The sequence below is a fragment of the Sapajus apella genome, unplaced genomic scaffold (genome assembly GCF_009761245.1).
Source record: "Sapajus apella isolate SASKATOON/1434 unplaced genomic scaffold, GSC_monkey_1.0 scaffold27, whole genome shotgun sequence".
Taxonomy (NCBI): domain Eukaryota; kingdom Metazoa; phylum Chordata; class Mammalia; order Primates; family Cebidae; genus Sapajus; species Sapajus apella.
The window spans coordinates 18853470-18874958 of record NW_022436967.1 but is presented as its reverse complement, the minus strand read 5'-3'; the positions used below and the strand labels follow the sequence as shown (position 1 = coordinate 18874958).

The window sequence follows — 21489 nt, the reverse complement described above, 5'->3', positions numbered from 1 at the left end:
GGGGGGGGGGGGAGTTGGGGAGAGATAGCATGGGGAGAAATGCCAGATATAGGTGATGGGAAGGATTGCAGCAAATCACACTGCCATGTGTGTACCTATGCAACAATCTTGCATGTTCTTCACATGTACCTCAAAACCTAAAATGCAATAAAAAAACGGAACTTCATTTCTATCACATTGTCAGGCTGCAAATTGTTCAAACTTTTATACTCTGTTTCCCTTTTAAAACTGAATATATTTAATAGCACCTAAGTCACCTCTTTGAATGCTTTGCTGCTTAGAAATTTCTTTCACCGGATTCTATAAATCATTTCTCTCAAGTTCAAAGTTCCACAAATCTCTAGGGGAGGAGCAAAATGCTGCCAGTCTCTTTGCTCAAACATAACAAGAGTCACCTTTGCTCCAGTTCCCAACAAGTTCCTCATCTCCTTCTGAGACCACCTCAGCCCTGGACCTTATTATCCATATTGCTATCAGGCTTTTGGCCAAAGCCATTCAACAGTTTTCTAGGAAGGTCCAGACTTTCCCACATTTTTCTGTCTTCTTCCGAGCTCTCTAAAATCTTCCAGCCTCTGCTTGTTACCCAGTTCCAAACTCACTTCCACATTTTCAGGTGTCTTTTCAGCAACACTCCACTCTTCTGGTAGTAGTTTACTAGTTTAGTCTGTTTTCTTGCTGCTGATAAAGACATACTCAAGAACGGGCAATTTACAGAAGAAAGAGGTTGACTTCGACTTACAGTTCCATGTGGCTGGGGAAGCCTCACAATAATAACAAAAGGCAAGGAGGAGCAAGTCCCATCTTACATGGATGGCAGCAAGCAAAGAGAGAATTAGGAAGATGCAAAACAGAAACCCTTGATAAAACCATCAGATCTCATGAGACTTATTCACTACCACAAGAACAGTATGTGAGAAACTGCCTCCATGATTCAACTGTCTCCCACCAGTTCCCTTCCACAACATGTGGGAATTATCGGAGTAAAATTCAAGATGTGATTTGGGTGAGGACACACAGCCAAACCATATCAGACCCCCAGGTCCCATTTACTTGTTCAATGCTTATGATTAATTGTTCAACATCATGGAAGAACAACATATACAGCTAGTGCTCGACTTACGACCATGGTTGGGACTGCAGACCGTTGTAACACAATTTGGTCGTAAGTTGAGTAGGCTGTATGTACAGTTGAAATGGTGCACACGGAGATGGTAGTGCTGCCGGAAGCTGGTCTGCACTGTCATACGCCCAGCTGGGCAACGTTTGTGCTGCTAGACGTGGAGCAGTCGTGGCTAGCGATCATGGTCGTAAAGTCGAATGGTTGTAAGCTGCATAGGTGGTAAGTCGATCAATACCTGTAAATAGTTTACTTTTGATGACTAATTAGCATGCTGCCCATTAACACACATTCTGTGGTGTAAAATGTTAATCTGATAAACTATGTGTATGTCTTATTTAGTTACTGAGCTGACTTGCATAGCCACCAGAGCTTTTGCTGTTGTGATGTGACTGTGAACCTACTCACTACTTGAAACAATGGGAGAAGGGCTGGGCAGAAACAGGTACTGGAAACTTCAGTGAATGCATAAAGTCAGTCTAGGAAGAGTTAGGATTGATATGGAGCTTAACGGTAGCACCAGATAGGAAGATCATAGCCCACTCATCCAGGGGCAGGGACACAAAGAGTAAGGCTTATCTAGAGAAGAAAGGAGTTGGGGCCGCCACAGTAACAAGTAGGGGAAGAAGAAGGGTCCGCTGTCCGTGGAAGGTGGTCAGCAAGACAAAAGATGTTCCTGTTGAAAAAAGAGAAGAGTCACCCTGCACCCTGGTTAAATATCTCTGGTTCTGAACTTAATCATATGTACTGGAGTGCAAGATAACTTCTCTATTACATTCTTATTTAAAATATTATGCACAGATCATTGACTCAAGCATTTTATTCCCATTTTACAGCTGGATAAATATACTGAGTCACAAGGAGTTAGTAGTTTATTATTTTAAAAATAATATATTAAGGTAGAATCCAATCTCAGAATTAAATGTATTATCATTCTTTACTTTTCTTACTATAGATTTTTTCTTAAAGCTGTTACGCGTTTGTTGTCATTGGTGGCTCCTAAGATGGTGTCCATCATGGAAGGTCTGCTGAGCAAATGGACTAATGTGATGAAGGGCTAGCAGTACCGTTGGTTCGTGCTGGACTACAATGCAGGACTGCTCTCCTATTACACGTCCAAGGACAAAATGATGAGAGGCTCTCGCAGAGGATGTGTTAGACTCAGAGGAGCTGTGATTGGTATAGACGATGAGGACGACAGCACCTTCACAATAACTGTTGATCAGAAAACCTTCCGTTTCCAGGCTCGTAATGCTGATGAGCAAGAGAAGTGGATCCATGCCTTAGAAGAAACAATTCTTCGACACACTCTTCAGCTTCAAGGTTTGGATTCAGGATTTATTCCTAGTGTCCAAGACTTTGACAAAAAACTTACAGAAGCTGATGCTTACCTTCAAATCTGGATTGAACAATTAAAGCTTTTTGATGACAAGCTTCAAAACTGCAAAGAAGATGAACAAAGAAAGAAAATTGAAACGCTCAAAGAGACAGCAAATAGCATGGTAGAATCAATTAAACACTGCATTGTGTTGCTGCAGATTGCTAAAGACCAGAGTAATGCGGAGAAACACGCAGATGGAATAAGTACTATTAATCCTGTAGATGCAATATATCAACCCAGTCCTTTGGAACCTGTGATCAGCAAAATGCCTTCCCAGACTGTATTACCTCCAGAACCTGTTCAGTTGTGTAAGTCAGAGCAACGTCCATCTTCCCTACCAGTTGGACCTGTGTTGGCTACCTTGGGACATCATCAGACTCCTACACCAAATAGTACAGGCAGTGGCCATTCACCACCAAGTAGCAGTCTAACTTCTCCAAGCCATGTGAACTTGTCTCCAAATACAGTCCCAGAGTTCTCTTACTCTAGCAGTGAAGATGAATTTTATGATGCCGATGAATTCCGTCAAAGTGGCTCATCCCCAAAGCACTTAATAGATTCTTCTGGATCTGCCTCGGTCCTGACACATAGCAGCTCAGGAAATAGTCTAAAATGCCCAGATACTACAGAATCACTTAATTCTTCCATGTCCAATGGAACAAGTGATGCTGACTTTTTTGACTTACATGACGCTAGAGATGATGATGCAGAGGCAGGGTCCGCGGAGGAGCACAAGAGCATTATTATGCATCTCTTGTCACAGGTTAGGCTTGGGATGGATCTTACTAAGGTAGTTCTTCCAACATTTATTCTTGAAAGAAGATCTCTTTTAGAAATGTATGCAGACTTTTTTGCACATCCGGACCTGTTTGTGAGCATTAGTGACCACAAGGATCCCAAGGATCGAATGGTTCAGGTTGTAAAATGGTACCTCTCAGCCTTTCATGCAGAAAGGAAAGGATCAGTTGCCAAAAAGCCATACAATCCCATTTTGGGCGAGATCTTTCAGTGTCATTGGACATTACCAAATGATACAGAAGAGAACACAGAACTAGTTTCAGAAGGACCAGTTCCCTGTGTTTCCAAAAACAGTGTAACATTCGTGGCTGAGCAGGTTTCCCATCATCCACCCATTTCAGCCTTTTATGCTGAGTGTTTTAACAAGATACGATTCAATGCTCATATCTGGACCAAATCAAAATTCCTTGGGATGTCAATTGGGGTGCACAACATAGGGCAGGGCTGTGTCTCATGTCTAGACTATGATGAACATTACATTCTCACATTCCCCAATGGCTATGGAAGGTCTATCCTCACAGTGCCCTGGGTGGTATTAGGAGGAGACTGCAATATTAATTGTTCCAAAACAGGCTATAGTGCAAATATCATCTTCCACACTAAACCCTTCTATGGGGGCAAGAAGCACAGAATTACTGCTGAGATTTTTTCTCCAAATGACAAGAAGTCTTTTTGCTCAACTGAAGGGGAATGGAATGGTGTGATGTATGCAAAATATGCAACAGGGGAAAATACAGTCTTTGTAGATACAAAGAAGTTGCCTATAATCAAGAAGAAAGTGAGGAAGTTAGAAGATCAGAACGAGTATGAATCCCGCAGCCTTTGGAAGGATGTCACTTTCAACTTAAAAATCAGAGACATTGACGCAGCAACTGAAGCAAAGCACAGGATTGAAGAAAGACAAAGAGCAGAAGCCCGAGAAAGGAAGGAAAAGGAAATTCAGTGGGAGACAAGGTTATTTCATGAAGATGGAGAATGTTGGGTTTATGATGAACCATTACTAAAACGTCTTGGTGCTGCCAAGCATTAGGTTGGAAGATGCAAAGTTTATACCTGATGATCAGGGCAGTAGGCATAATTCAGCAAGAAATGATCTTCCTTTGGGAGGAACCTGTTCATTCCCTTCTTATTACAGTGGTTCCTATCTCAGGGATACTGGACTTTCTGACACAGATGAACAATTAAAGTGGGAAGAGTTCTCTTTTCCCTCTGGGGCAGTTATGATTTTGACTTCAGTCCTGAGAAAAACTTCAGGTTTTGAAAACAAGGTGATGTCTGCTCATTTTCCAAACTTCACATGTTGAAAAGCATTTATAAATCCATGTCTGAAACGCCAAAAAAAAAAAAAAAAAAAAAAAAGCTGTTACTATTAACCTTGCTGGAACTACAGTGCATCTCTAAATATGTGCTTGCCTCCCAATGGGAAGGCCGTAAAATAGTTAACAACTGTGTTCAACTATATAAACAGTTTTTAGAGAGAAAGCGACTAGTTCTTTTTCATTGTTTCACTAAAAACAATATAAAAGGAATATCAAATTCAAGACAAGATTTAGGCTAGAAATCACACACACACACACACACACACACACACACACACTTAGCTACTAGCTAATAAATAAGTTGTGTAGGGGTAGTAAGAATTTTTTTTTCCTGGAATTTTTAGAGATTTCATAGATAATTATGGGTGTAGTCATTACCTAAAATTAAATGAATAATGCCATTGAAAAATATGATTTGGATACTTCAGGTAATTTTAGTTTGTGCTTTCTACCCAATCCAAAAAAATATTTGAAAATTATCTACCTGCCTAGCATTGTTACACACTGATACAGTTTGTCAGACAGTATATTTATTGAGTTGCATATGTAGCTAAGCAGATATGATAGAAAAGAATACTTTACTGTCAGCTAATTATAAAATACATTTCTGGTGTTCCTGTGGTACATAAGCTACGTAGGTGTTGATAGAGACAGGAGACAAATACTGGGCAGAAGAGGGTGGTTCCCTGGCAAAGGTCCCATCCTCAGGCCTGGTTACCCACAGCCTTAAATGGGAATAGGCATTTCTGTTTTAGCACCAAAAAGTTGCCTTTTGGCCCACCACACCCCCTATCCCATATCCATATAAACTCCAAACCCCAGGCCCAAGAAGGAGATGAAGAGACAAACAGAAGAGCAGAATGACAGCAGAGTGCTGTGGCAGAGAGAAGAGAAGGAGCATCTGAACACCATGAGGAATTCAGCTGGGGATAATTGGTGAGGAGATCAACTGCTGGGTGGCCAAACCCCCAGGGAAGATTATTTTCCCACTCTATCCCTCTCCCAGCTCTCCATCCATCCCACTGAGAGCCACCTCCACCACTCACTAAAACCCCCACATTCACCATCCTTCAAGTTCATGCGTGACCCTATTCTTTTGGAATGCTGGGCAAGAGCTCAGGATACAGAAAGCTGCCATGCTGGCCCTCTGCCCTTGCAAAAAGGCAGAGGGTCCAATAGGCTGATTAACCCTTGTATTAGTCTGTTCTTACGCTGCTAATAAACACATACCTGAGACTGGGTAATTTACAAAAGAAAGCAGTTTAATGGACTCACAGTTCCACATGGCTGGGAAGGCCTCACATTCATGGGGGAGGGTGAAAGGCACATCTCACGTGGTGGCAGACAAGAGAAGAGAGTTTGGTCAGGGAAACGAGCCTTTATAAAACCATTATATCTTGTGATACTTATTTATTCACTGTCATGAAAATAGCATGGGAAAGACCTGCCCCCATGATTCAATTATCTCTCACTGGGTCCCTGCCACATCATGTGGGAATTATGGGAGCTACAATGCAAGATGAGATTTGAGTGTGGACACAGCCAAAACCATATCAACACTTAAGCCATCTGCAGATGACAAGGCTAAAAGAGTGCACTGTAACACATGCTCACTTGGGCTCCTGCACCTGTCCATCTCTGTGCTCCCCCTCCACTAACGGATTTGAGCAGTGGCAGTGAATGAACAGATGAGCCACACCCCTATCACACATCCTGTGAGAGCTTCAGGGAATTCTCTCATTTCAGTGTGATTTCTGACGATCAAGAAATTTCCTTACAAAACAGAAGATGGAAAGGATGTGGCCAAGAACACTTGCTATCCTTGGGCAAGACACTTAATTTTTCTGAGTTGTCATTTACCATGTGTAAAATGCAGACAAATCACTTTGTAAGTTTGCTGGTTGGAGTCTGTAAGCTTCTAGCTCATAGTTTATGATTAATATTATATTTTTCTTGTTTATGCTCTTTTTGACCTTGATTACCATTTCTATTTCACATTATTACCGTTATCTTTGAAAAACTAAAGTCATTGTCTTTCAGCAGAAATTCATCTAAATTTGAAGGGTTTTCCCAAAATGAGTAATATATGCATCAATCTTCCCAACTCAATTAGTGACTGAAATGCTTCCTTCTGTACCAGCACTATCACTATGAGGGATGTGGGCTATCAAGAACCAACTCTTTTGGGGTTATTGGCAGGGAATCTGTAATCCAGGGGGCAGCTTCCATGGGGCCCTGCACAGTTGACACCACAAGCTGGCTCCTTTTGCTGAATAATCCACAGCTGGGCTTCAGGGACTGCTCTCTTCTGTGATGAGGAGCTGTGCATGTCAGCAGTGGCCTAGGGCTTTGTTCTACAGGGCCCTTTGGCTAACCATTTCAGGGGCTCTCCTGGCACATTCCAAGGTGCCTCTCCTTTCCTTGCAGATCTCATCCTTGCCTTTCCTGAACCCCCACCCCCCAAGACCAGGCCTCACCTGTTCTGTCCAGATTCAGGTGCCAGGGCATTTACCTTTACCTCCATTTTCTTGTCAGCCTTTACTATGGCATACAACTCATGCTCTGTTCACCTCAGGGACTTTCCCTGTAAAAGCTCAATTTGTAAAACTTCTTCTTTGACGTCTTCAAAGGCCCGAAACTCCTGTAGGAAATGGAAATACCATTGCCTATTCGGCCAACAGCCATGAGGTGCAAGGAAGAAAGGAAAACCCAACACTGAAAGTAAATATTTCAGGAACTTCTCTCACTGTGTATGTGGGGCCACAGTGTTGCTTTGTTCTCCTCTAAATGTGCACTGCCTGAGTCACTGCATCTACTTAGCCATAATACCTGATCTTTAGGAAGCTCATCAGTTCTGTATTTTAGAAAGCCCTGCAAGCATACTTGGGCCCAAGCTTTATCTGTGCTCCTAAGAACATAATCAAATTGCCTATACTATCTTGGTTTAAGAAATTGAGAAAGCTTCCAGCCCCACTGGAAACAAGAAAAATATATTTTTGAAAAGAAAGAAATTGAGAAAGCTGTTTATGTCATTTGGCCCTTAACTCCTATTTCTAACTATATGTTGAATGTCTACTATGTACTAGGCTCTGTAAAGAAGATAGTTGACGTTAGTGGCTCCTGTGAGCTCTTTGCACATTGTTTGATTTAATCCCTGTAATAACCCCAGTGGGTGGGCGTGATTACTACCAGCATTCTAGAGGCAAGGAAACTGGAACTTGCATGGGTTACACAGAAGGAGAGGGCAGGATTGGGTCTGGAAGGCAGGCCTGCCTGTTAGAAGGCAAATATTCTGTATTTGATCACCCTGCTCTACCATCTTATTTAACTAAAAGTTGACTTCTTGGAAATTTTAACTATTTGTTAGAAGCCTCTGATGAGAACGAATGCAAGAAAGGCCCCAATAGCTGTATGCATTAACATAAAATTGTTCATGTTTTATATAAAAAGAACAACCCCTTATCCCATCATTCCTATAGGCTTAATTTTCTGATTATCCAAACACAGGCAGGGTTACAAAATGTCAAGTTAGAGGACTTAAGTGCTCAAGGATAGTGGCCAATAGGGACAAGTGGTAGTGACAGTGAGGAGGAAAGACAGAGACTCCACCAGGCAAAGCACAACACCAGAGCATATGCACAACAGCCGGATGTCATCTGATCTGTATGCCACTGAACACCCAGTACTGAGGAGAACACGTCTTTTTTGACAAAATGAACAAATGAATGCATGTTAGAAACATTGCAGAATGCTGAGGCCTTTTGGTAGGAAGAAAATTATTTCTCAAAGAATGTTTTTTGCAACTATAGGCCCAAAAATATTTTTATGAAAAAAATAAAGAATTGTGTGGTCTAGTTAGTTTTGTATACACTTCATACTATATTCCAATATGTCATTTTTGCCATGCAACTAGCTCTGGAACTGTCCCTCAATGAAGAAATCGGTTTAGTTTGGTTTTGTGCCATGTTGTCATTTTCATCAGAAAATCTTTCTCATATAACACCTGAAAATGTGCTTTAAAGCTGTATTTTGAGAAAGACAGAAACACACTTTGTGAATGCTGGTTTAGGGCCCACAGTTGTACATCTTTGATATGCTTGAGGGTTCTACTATTTTAGAGCTAGTTCAGAAAAAATGAATGGACTATGTAATTTATGTTAGAAGCCAAAATTGTAACAGAAATTTAAAAAAGATACCCAATAAGATAATGAAAAAATTGTGCTTTGGTACTTAAGATGTTAATATTTTATAAATCTGGAAAAATGCCTCTGACAGTCTTCCCCTCTTGGTCCTGGCCCCAGCAGGCTGGCCTGTATGGATAATACTGGCTAGCTGCCTTGATTTCCAGCTGCTAGTGAGTGGGGGGCCTGGTAGGAGATCCCCAGGGGGCAACTGTGAAGTCAGGGTCTACATGCCCCCCCTCCCTCCCTGCCCAGTTGCTTTGGGTTGGTTGCCTCACTTGATAGTACAGTTTTCTCAATGAGGCCCTCTCCTCATGACTTGCTCTTTCTGGGTTCCAATAACACCCACTCCATTTGTCCTTTCTGATCAATACAACCTCAGTACTACTAGCCTGAGATATTGTACTCTTTACTATGGCCAGCTCATACTTTTAAAAATAGTTGTTTCAATTAAATTCTCTTTGAATTATCCTAAGTGAGTGTACCAGTCATTTCCTATGTGTTGTTTATCTGCTTTGTGAGTAGTTAGTTATTTGGAATATATCTGTATAACACTAATATGGTTTGCAGTCACCCTGATAATTTGCTTAACTGAATAAATATTATTTTGTTTTAAATTTCTTAAAGGAAAAATTATTATTATTATTATTTTTGCCAGAGAGTTCAGGGTCAACTCTGATAGTAGAACATAATGGTTAGGATAGGTGCAGAGACTCTGGGATGAAAATGTCTGGGTTTTAATTTTACTTCTGTTTCCATTAATTGTGTGGCCTCAGGCCAGTCATTTAACCTCTAAAGTACTCAGATTATCAGTAAAGGACAGATAATAATAGTAGGTGACCTAAAGATTATAATGAACATTTTAAAAGTCAATATTTAAAAAGCACTTAAAACAGTGCCTGGCACATATTAAATGCTATGTATTTGCATAATAGATATTATGATTTTATTGAGTGCCTATTTTGTTCTGAGAAGTATGTTAAATACTTTTTAACATTTTATTCCATTCACTCCTTGGAACAATCTTGTTAAGTAGATATAACATATTCATTTAATAGAATAAATTAAAAGTTAGAGTAATTAAATAATTTGCCCCAGACTACATGGTAACTAAACAGTGAGGTTGAGCTTTGAAGGCAGATTGGAATTATATTTTTATTAAATTAAATTACACACACACACACACACACACACACACACATGCACAAAGAGAATGTATACATATGAATATATACACAGACACATCTCTACGTACTGTATATGATAATACATAATATTTAAATTTACAGAATACTGTACCTGACATATCATAGATGCTCAGTAAGTGTTGCTTCATCTTACTCCTAAATCCCACTGTAACAGACTGATTGATCTTATATATAAAGGAATAAAATGACCTTTCTAGAAGTTCTGTGAGTATTAATTGGAGAGAAAAAGGATATAACTTATCTGTACCATCTAACATCTTCCTTCTTCCCATTGCCCTAAGATAATAGAAACATTAAATTAACAACATGTTTGAAGATATACAAAATTTGGATTGTTTCAAATATACTAAAACATTAACTTAGGAACCATGGAGGGCTGTGATTGCTGCAGTGGATGAGTCCCAGATAACGAGATCAAAGGTGATTAGGAGTCTAGCCAGATGTCTAACTAAAGGGCTCTGCCTGTTTACAAAGTAACTGGTGAATGATGAGAGAGGTTCCATTGGAATGCTTTTGAATGCTCTCCATAAATGTCGTAAATGTTAGAAGTTTTATCAATGGATCAAGTGGCTTTTGGGCAACAACATTTAGGTTAAAGCACCATTCACTTAAAACATTATCTGATTTCATACAGACATAACTAGGAATTCAATCAGAAGGGACCTTTTCTCAAAACCATCATAAAACTTATCCATACCACTATTATGCCAATGTTCCATACAGAATTTGAAAATATCATTTGAATTAAGAAATTTTAAAATTCCAAAGTATTACTTTGTTGATTACCAAATTTGAATTAAGAAATTTTAAAATTCCCAAGTATTACTTTGTTGATTACCAAAGTAACTTTGTTAATTGAAAATGTCATAAAGCTAGTAAGTGGTGGAAATTGTATTTAAATAAAGGTCCTTCTATCTCCAAAATTCATGTGTTTTCTTCTGTACATCTATTGCCTCCAACTTCAGATATGCATATGTATTTTTTTTCTTTAATGTCATCAAAGTGCCTAGCTCACTAATCTGTAAGTTTTGTGCTGGAACATCTGGGATAGTGTTTATTAGTCAAATGTTATCCATTCTTCTATTTATTAGTTACTCTTATCCTTTCCCTTAGAAATTATTTATTTATTTATCAAAGATTTGCTTTCTTCAGACTAGAGAATCTTACATGACTTGGCAAGGTGGTCTCTTGTATCTCCCAGCTTTTCTTTTCTTTCTTTCTTTTTTTTTATTATTAGAAGGGACTTTCTTCTTAATTAACAGGAAGAAAACAAGAAAAACAAGTTTTGTTTTTCACTTTCTTAGTTGTCTCACCGAAAAATGTCTTTGAAATATATATTTTATTTTTCTTTCTGGTTTCTTGAGTAAATGTGTTCATTCTAATTTCAGCAGTAGTGATATTATTATAGCAGTTAAACTTCCTTATTGTTGATTTCTGGTTTTGTTTTAATTGGTCTTATTCTTAAACCAAATTCAGTATGTATATTTTTTTTTGTTCCATATAGTTGTTAATGACACTGTTTTGAAATTGTTGATGGAATCAGTATGTTACATGGCTTTATATAGCTCTTACTACACTTTTTCTTCTGAGATTAGGAGCAGATTCAGCTACACCTTCCAAAGAGACCAATGATTGATTCACCTTTGTACTCAAATGATACTGAACAGCAGATGAGAAAACCTTCTTCTGTTTGCTTTCAAATTCTCCCTTGGAACAGAATCTCTGACCCACAGGCCAGGGGTCTTCCTGGTCACCTTGAAGTCTGTCTTTTAAGTACTGATGAAATTATATAATCATTTCTAAAGCTATGTGGATTTACACACGAACAAGTCATTTGCCTAAACTCAAGATAAGTGGGAACACAGTATCAAAGGGGAAGGCAGGAGCCCTTGTGCTGTGAACCATGACCCAAATGCTAGCTGAGGATAACTTACACATTTGAATGTTGGGTAGTTTCTTCCTATAGAGGGCCTGGGTCTTCGGCCCAGTTCCAGGTAGACAGCTTTATCTCTCTGACAGATAAAAACATTTGGTAATTTGTCAGTGGTAACCATAGCATTTTATGGTATGGAAACTGCCAAGTTTTCTTAGATTTATTATATACTATTGTTGTTTTAGAATATTATGTATTCTTTTTCTTTTAGGATAGTTCTTCTCCTTCTCAGAGACCCTGTCTTACCTTGAGATATTTAGTTCATTTTTAGAAAGTCAGAAAGTATCTCTGAGGAGTGATTTTACTAGAAAGGTCAACCATTTGATCATACCTCTAAAGAGTGTGGCAGAAAAGGGATATTTCTTCCTCACAAAAATGTTATGAAGTAAAATGAGTTATTTAAAAATACTTAGGACTACGTCTTGAACAAATGTGTGTATATATGTATATATATATGTGCACACACACACACACACACACATATATATATACACACCTCAGAGGACATAACAAAGAATTAGACACAAAGGTAGGGGCCATCAGTACTTGCTTTTAAAAATAATTTAACATTTATTCAGGTAGATATTAAGCTACTTCATTTTATCTTGTAATTAGACTAAATGTAGCCCTTGGTTATATACACATGGCCTTTGAGTTTCAAATATCTTCATTTGTTGAGCTGTTCATGTAAAACTCTCACTATAGTTTATTTTATAAGGGATTTATTAAAAACTAAAATAAAATGCTATATTTATACTGGCTATAAATAGAATAAAATGTAAATTTATTCATGTCATATTTAAATAATCCATATTTACCAAATAATATTTTAAGAATTATAATTCCACCAGGCGTGGTGGCTCACACCTGTAATCCCAGTACTTTGTGAGACAAGGTACATGGATCATCTGAGGTCAGGAGTTCAAGACAAGCCTGGACGACACTGTAAAACCCCATCTCTACTAGAAATACAAAAATTAACCAGGTGTGGTGATATGTGCCTATAATCCCAGCTACTCAGGAGGCTGAGTCAAGATAATCAGTTGACCTCAGGAGGCGGAGGTTGTAGTAAGCCGAGATTGTACCACTGTACTTTAGCCTGGGTGACAGAGTGAGACTCCATTTCAAAAAAATAAAAATAAAAATAAAGAAGAAGAAGAATTATAATTCTGGCAGGCTTCAATATAAGCAATTGAATATTCATCCAACAGCAGCAAAATTGAAGGGGAAAATTTTCAAGATTATTTCAAAAGACAGACAAAAATATTAAAATGGACAGTTTAGTCTTAAAACTCACATTTAAATATTCTGAGTTTGTAAAATATTATTTGAATTGTAATTCTGTCAAGCTTTATCTCAATAATGATCTAGTCAATTAATAGTGATGAAACTAAAAGAAAAACACAAAATTTCTTTAGAAAACAAACAATAGAATGTTGCTGTGGTTCAGAATCTTCCAAAGTAGGCTCATTGGAGGGCTGGATTCTTCTACAGGGTGTGGGGATAGGGAAATACCCAATGGTTGGATATAAAGACATTTCTCTTTGCTAATGGAAAATATGTTAGGCCAGGAGTATCTCTCAATGATGAGTCTTCTTTGGGATGTCCATATTATCACGGATAGAATGGAGAGGTAGAAAAAATGTTGTCTTCCTATGAACTGCCCCCTGGAGCCCTTCTTTTCCATGTGACTTCTAACTTCTGACTGTGACCCAATCCTAAGAGTTAACAAAAGACAGTAAATTTTGGGTTCTACTGGTCTAGAGAGAGTATGCCAAGCTAGACGAAGTAGGGTAAATTGCATAAGGCTTTTGTGGAGAAATTTTTGGAAAATGTAGCACCTTGATGGAGGAACCATTTTCCTATGATTCTAGATCCATTGAGGTAGTATTTTGGATAGATTTAGACACTCAATCCTTCAGCTATCAAAACTTAATGCTACTGCTTTCTTAGTGGACTGATAATCCAGAATATAACTTGGCAGTTCTCTCAGGCTTTTGACATGACCCATTTTGAGCATCAGGAGTATAAGAAGCTCCTTTAAATTTAAGAAATTAAATTTAAGCTCTACCTCCACTGACTATTCTTCTGTCATATGTGTTTTCTTTTCTTAACTTATTGAGTTTTCTCTTGGCCAGTAGAGTTTCTGATCAGTTACTATGGAGCACTTTTCCCCCATGGGAAACCATTTGCCTTTAATAAGAGCAAATGCTTTCTAATTTTTCTGTTAAAATGTTTGCTTATTTTCTACAGGTGTGCATCATTTCACGGTTATTGGCAATGGTTTCATCTGCTTTGGACAGTTTTTCCTCTATCATTAAAAGGTAAATTCTCAATGTATTGAATATTGCCGTATATATTATTTGCTTCATTTTCTCAGTGAAGGTCAATAATGTCTTTAAGTTTGTTGGTGAAGATTTCAAATATCACTTTCAAACTGTGCATTTTCTATCTTCAATGAAGTCAGCTTAAAAATTTTTAAATCTCAGTTTGGAGAGTTTAAATTTGATCTGTAAATATATTATATGTAATAGACATACTTGATAAGGTGAATATCATAAAATAATAATTTTAATAAGTGCTGATTTTTCAAAGAAAGCTCTGGAGTATATAAAGGTTTTCTAAATCAGCCTTATATTTTTCCCCTGAAGACCTCTTATGAATATGTAGCTGGAGACACTTTCCCAAATGTAGACAAGGTTTGAATACTTTTCCTAATGTCTGCTGTTGTAAACATTGTCCATGTTTAATAATATTAAAATATTATGATATAAACATTGTACATGTTTAATAATATTAAAATATGATATAAACATTGTGTCTAATAATATTAAAATATTATTGACATCTCAGTGAACATTCAATATGCAACTTTATCTTTCCATGTTTGGCACTTGCAGGAAACAAGTGAGTTTCCTTTCTCGGTGTGTGTAATGTGACATATACCTGCCATTGGACAATTGTCACACAGTTACCAACTTAAGCCAATAGTTTTTTCTTCCTATTTTGTAAAGTAGTTGATTATTAGGGAATTGATCTCAAATGACTTAAGGTTATATGCCTTTGTGGAATAGCTGTGTGCGTGTGTGTGTGTGTGTGTGTGTGTGTGTGTATGTGTTTGTAGTTGTGTGTGGTATCTGTATATTGGGGGAAAGGCTTATTGATATCTCTGTTACTGATCTTACTGTCAACTGATGTGCTTACTCAACTGAATAGTAACAATCTATTGCTACATGTGCTTTGAGAATGCAAATAGTTTCTTATCAAAGCCTGGCTTGTCTTAAGATTAACTTTTTGTTTCTATTCAAATATAAAGATGGCAAAAATGAAACACTCTTGTAAAATGATCTTTTTTTCTACTGTAATTCATTATGGGAAAGAAAAATTTTAAAGGAATTTTTCGAAAGACTGTAATATATTTCACCAAAATAAATCACTCTATTTAGAAACATGTATATATAGCATATGTATTTGTGTATAAGCAGAAGTTTTGTTTATGTCTGTGTATACAATATACTTACCTCTTTTCATTATAGGATAGATTGCAAATCTAGGAAATCCTCTCAAAGGGGATTATCTTTTAACATATTTGAGTCAATTTTAAGAAAGCAAACCACAAAACTTGATTAAATTACCAACTGTATTTGATTTTGTTTATTTTTAATGAATTATTTTGTGATTTTTGTCTGCATAAAATTCAGGCTACATACTGTACCTTTTGGAACATTCCCATCAACAAATTGCAAACTCCTGCAACTTCCACATTTTTGAATTATCCTTTTGTTAAACTTTTTACAAAATCACCAAAAGAATCAAGAAAATATCATTGAGCAGGTCTTCATATAACTTTTGTACTTATATTTGTTATAAGATCTGGGAACATTGATTTCCAGTGTAAACCCAAGTATTTTTATTAAAAACTTGTGTTTCTGTTGTTAGTTTGAAAGCATCAAATATCCTGTCTGTTTACTCACTACTATTTTCTCAGTCCCTGGAATACAACATATGAGTAGAAGAAGAACGAACTCTAGATTTTCATAAAGTCATAGTAATAGGTAGGCTTTTTAGTTGTCACTGGTCTCATCATCATAATTTATCAATTGTTGAATAGTATTTTATATTCAACATGTGCCTTCATGTGCACAATGGCCCTGATAAAGAACATATAAGATATGAAAAAAAGACACTCAGAATATGTTGATGCTACTCATGAAGAAGTTAATACATGTCATAATCAGACCAGAATTCAGATCTACTCATCTGTGTTGCACTATACTTTTCATTGTACTGCTACTAGATTAGAGATCTGCTGTAGCTTATAATTACATGGACCAATAATCTTTATAATATCTTCAGAGTGAGATGTTCTAATTCTGCTTATGTTTATTCCAATGTATAATCATCCTCATTGATCAATAATTTAACTTATGCTTTAACCAAATTACTTGACCAAAATTTAACATCATTTCTCCATAAAAGAACTCATGCATTATAACAGAAAGCAACTTAAACTTTTCACAGAATACTCTTTATATAATTAAAGCATTTTAAAATAATTTCCTTTTTCCAAATGTTTTTAACTTTTAAAATAAAACATACATTACTTTCCTGGAGTAATTTTTATTGCATTAGAACTTGTGTTTCTCCATTCTCCTCTGCCCTCATTGTTTGTATCTCCACTTGATTTTACACACTTCTTTCAAATTCTGCTTCCCACTATTTCGTATTCAAAATCTTAATTGACTTTCTGTGACATGCAGAAATACACCCTTAGCCTAGCATTCAAACCTTAAGTGACATAATCCAACCTACCATTGCAACCTTAGTTTTTTCAACTTATATGGATGACTTCTACATAATTGAGCTTCAGCCTGAACTAGGATGGGCTTAGGAAGATGTGATTTTAACCTTTGAGATGTGGACATTGAATAAGCATGCCCAAAGATCCATGGACTGCAGTCATTATTGAGGCACTATATGTATTGTAAGAATTACAAGCTGATGTGAATGTGAAAACAGCACTCAAATTATAGTGTACCCACTATACACAAGTCTTGTGTAAGGTGTTTCAGACATTTTGATCTCAGGACTCCTTTACCCTCTTAAAAATTATTGAGGCTTTCAAGGAGCTTTTGTTTAAGTGGGTTATATCTATAGCTATTTAATCCATTAGGCTGGTACAATGGCTCATGCCTGTAATCCAAGCACTTTGGGAGTCTGAGATGGGAGGACTGCTTGAGTCCAGGAATTTGAGATCAGCCTGGACAACATGGTGAAACCTGTCTCCAGCAAAAATACAAAATATTAGCTGGGCATGGTGGTGTGAGCCTGTAGTCCCAGCTAGTTGGCCTGAGGCAGGGAATCACTGGAACCTGGGAGGTTGAAGCTACAGTGAGTGGAGATAGTAAGCACCACTGCACTCCAGCTTGGGTGACAGAGCAAACCCTACCGCAAAAAGCTCTTAATAAGAGAAAGTCAAAAGGAAAGATGAGAGAGAGAGAGAGAAGGAAGGAAGGAAGGAAGGAAGGAAGGAAGGAAGGAAGGGAGGGAGGGAGGGAGGGAGGGAGGGAGAAAATTATTGAGGCCTCCAAGGAGTTTTTGTTTAAGTAGGTTATATCTATAGATATTTATTAGAAATTAAAACCAAGAACTATTAATTTATTTAAAGTATTTCATTTATTTAAACTAATTTAAATTTAAATCAACAATAATAAACTCATTATATGTTAACACGAGTTAAATAATTTTTATCAAAATTAACATTTTCTTAGGTCAGGCACGGTGGCTCACACCTGTAAACCCAGCACTTTGGGAGGCTGAGGCAGGCAGATCGCTTGAGGTCAGGAGTTCAAGACCAACCTGGCCAACATGGTGAACCCCCATCTCTACTAAAAATACAAAGAATTAGCTGGGCATGGTGGCGGGCACCTGTAACCCCAGCTACTCAGGAGGCTGAGGCAGGAAAATCACTTGAACCTGGAAGATGGAGGTTGCAGCAAGCCAAGATCACACCACTGCACTCCAGCCTGGGTAACAGATTGAGACCCTGTCTCAAAAAAATAATAAACAAATGAATAAATAAAAATAAACATTTTCTTAAAATATTTGTGAGAAAAATGGCACTTATTTTTTTTTCAAATCTCTTCAGTATTTTGCTTAATGGAATATATAGCTGCCCCATACCTGTTTCTGTATCCAGTTTGTCACATAGCCTTTGGAAAACTCCGCTATATATTTGCAAAAGAAGGAGAATGAAAAAGACAAATAACGTCTAAATATTGTGATGAATGTTATTTGAGTTTGCAGACCCCCTGAAAATATCTCCAGCACCCCATGGAAAAAATGTAAATCAGATAAAATGTAAATGTGATAAGACACATTGGCTATAGGTGTTTTAAGGCAGTTTAGTCTCTACTTTGACAGTAATGTGCTCTCTTGGGCTTATCCATATAGGCAGATGCTTTGTGTTTTCCCTCGAAATCATCTGTTTTTTGGTTCATTGTTTCAGCTTTGGTTTGTTATGAAAATAGACATATGGTTGTTAGGTCCAGTACGTCAGAGAATCAGGTCTTTGGAACACACCTTAAGAACCACTTGTTAAGAGCTTAGGCTTTGATGCCCACTGCCTGTTTGTGTAGACCAGCTTCTTCACTCCTAGTTCTGTGATACTGGGCAGGTTATTACACTTCTTATGCTATGATGTTTCCTCCTCCAAAATGGAATTAACAATAATATATCTCGAGCTCTGTTTTGAGGTTTGAATAAATTAATACCTCATTTGCCATTATAACAGCTCTTAGCACTAGCAGTAGTCAATTTTGTGGCAAGATCAATACATTTTTTTTTCCTATCTGGGGCTCCTCTCTCTATCCCTGGTATTCACTGTCTTATCCAATTTAATATTTATTTGTTTTAAAGATAGAAAAACAGGGAATATCTCTTATGTTGCTCAAGTAAACATTTAGACAGTATTAATCCTTTGATATTTAGTTATCAAATAATTTAGGTATAGCTAAATTATCCACAGGGATTTCAATATGTACCTGAAAGAAGTAAGAACAAGCTCTAAACATATTTCTTAACCTACGAAGTCTTATTCATTCCATTCATTTGCATCAGTTTTCCTTTTTCTTCGGCAACATGTCATGCTTATTTTAGTACTTCCTTTTTCAGTAGGTTAAGAGAACACAAGTGAGTCTAGAATTCATTGATTCGTTCATTCATTGAATACCTGTTGCACAATGCCAGGCATTCTGCTAAGCTCTGGTATGCAATCTTAAAGTCTTGTGGTAAAAGACACATATTAAACCAATAAGCAACAAAACAAGCATATATATTAAAAATGTGAGAGGACCTTGAAATGGCTTTTCTTGTTGCTTTTTATGCTTTGATATGATCTTTATGACATATTAATTGTCTAAGCTTATATTAAAATGGATTGTTTTACCTTCACTTTGTTGTATGTAAAATAATGGGTAAGAAATATTGGGCAGAAAGGAAAACCATGAAAAGATCATTAGTTGATCTAGCTTCTGGTTTCAGCTTTGGCACTAACTAGCAATATTATTTAAATAAGATATGAACACTTTAGTTTCATTTTTCTCAATTGCAAAAGTAGGCAGTTGTCTAAAATCTCTCCCAGAGCTGTTATATTTGTTATTTTAGGAATAAGTATATCTCTATGGCAGTTTTCACATGTTGTTTGAATAAGGTATTATTCTATTGTAGCATTTTAATTTCACAATTGTCATTACTTTTTGAAACCTATCAACCCATGGGATCACAAGCATCCTGAAGTAGGCTTCTGAATCGTTTTCTTGTTTGTGCACCCAGAATACTGAGTACAAGTTTTGTTGAATGTAATTTTAAACTGTATTTGTGATGGCAAATAGTCCCAAAATATTTTTCATTAAGTTTCTTGGGATTATCAATGGAAACAGGGCTGAACCTATGTTTCTGAGTACATTGAAAATAATAATAAGTGTTTTATAAAGTTTAAATTTTACTTTTCACAAGTGAAACAGTACTCACAAGTCTGTAATTTTATTTATGTCCAGCAGATGGCACTAGTGCCTCAAATAAAATTCCAGTTCGAAGGAAAACAGTATAAGATAATGCATGCATTAAAACTAAGCAGATGCCATAAAAATCCAAGAGAATATCACACAAATATCCAGATCTGTATATTTAAATGCAGCATTAAATTGTTGAATAAGTATTTATCCTTTTAAAAATTATCTAAATTTTATGTTTGTAATTCATTGCAATTACTCTAGAAAAGTGAAAGGCTACATAGAGGGGAAAAAAACAAACACAAACGGGAAGTATTCCAGAAGAAAAAGTTCCTCCAAGGTCAGGACATGCTCCAAGATGCTTTTTGGCTATATCTCGTCCACAAAATTTATGAAAAATAATCACAAGAAGGAATGAAAAGTATTCAATTTCTCTTTTTTTCTAAGATATCTTTTGCCTTTGTTGTATTTTAGTACCCTACCAATTGTATACAATTATGAAAGAGACATGCAGGAGACACTATTGAAAATTATAGAAGAAAATAAACAATAAACCAAATTATTTTGTGAAATTTGAGAGAATTTTTGTTGTTAAAGAGATTTTTTGGCATTGAAAGCCTTGATTCATAATCATAACATCCTCCTTCTTGGTTATTGTTATGTTCCTTTTCCCAATGGAGCAATCAACCAGTTTTTCTTTTAAAATCTGAAATGAACAAATGTTTACTCTTAATATCTTAAAATGTCATTTGCTTTTCTTTGATTTGTAAAAATCCTTACTGCCTTTCTTATTATATGCAATTAGACTATATTAGTTGTTAACCATTTGTAACTTTTAAATTTGATATGCTTATCCTTTCTTTTAATCTATTTTTTCAAACCTAATGAATATTATTAGCTGGCTGAAATTAACAACTCATATAAAAGAAACAGAATTTTATAATGTCCTGTTTCTACTACTTCCAGAGTAATTTGATAGTATTCACATAATAACTATTCTTACTTTATTCAATAAGATCAAAGTAAGGATTAGGAGGAAGCATAGAAACGACATTTATTTTCCCTTAACTGGATCTTTAATACAGCACCTGTGCTTAAGAGATTTAAGAAATACTCTGAGAAGCTGTTTATATATAGAGATTTTATCATTCAATCATGCTTTTGGTTAAATAATTATTAAAGATTATTAAGAATGAAATAATTATTAAGAATTATTAAGGATTAATATGTAAAAACATAAAACTTTAATTTGTTGATTTTTAAATCCTGTAATTTAATAATGATGTTCAAAGAAAGGAATAGAACTTATTAAAGATTATTAAGGGTGAAATAATTATTAAGGATTATTAAGGATTAATATGCAAAAACTTAAGACTTTAATTTGTTGATTTTTAAATTCTGTAATTTAATAATGATGTTCAAAGAAAGGAATAGAACCATTTAGTCTCAAAAGTGGGAGGGGCCTATCATTACTTCCCTAAAATTCCTAGAGATCTCTTTTTCTCCTCACCCTCTCTAACTCAGTGACTCATCCATTTTA

General features: G+C 36.4%; 1 pseudogene across 1 annotated transcript; it reads left to right on the top strand.

Moving 5' to 3' along the window:
- The first annotated feature begins 2099 nt into the window (after window positions 1-2099).
- Window positions 2100-4538, top strand: LOC116560874 (annotated as a pseudogene). The gene has a single exon (XR_004273181.1). The product of XR_004273181.1 is annotated as an oxysterol-binding protein-related protein 9 pseudogene (transcript).
- Window positions 4539-21489: the final 16951 nt, after the last annotated feature.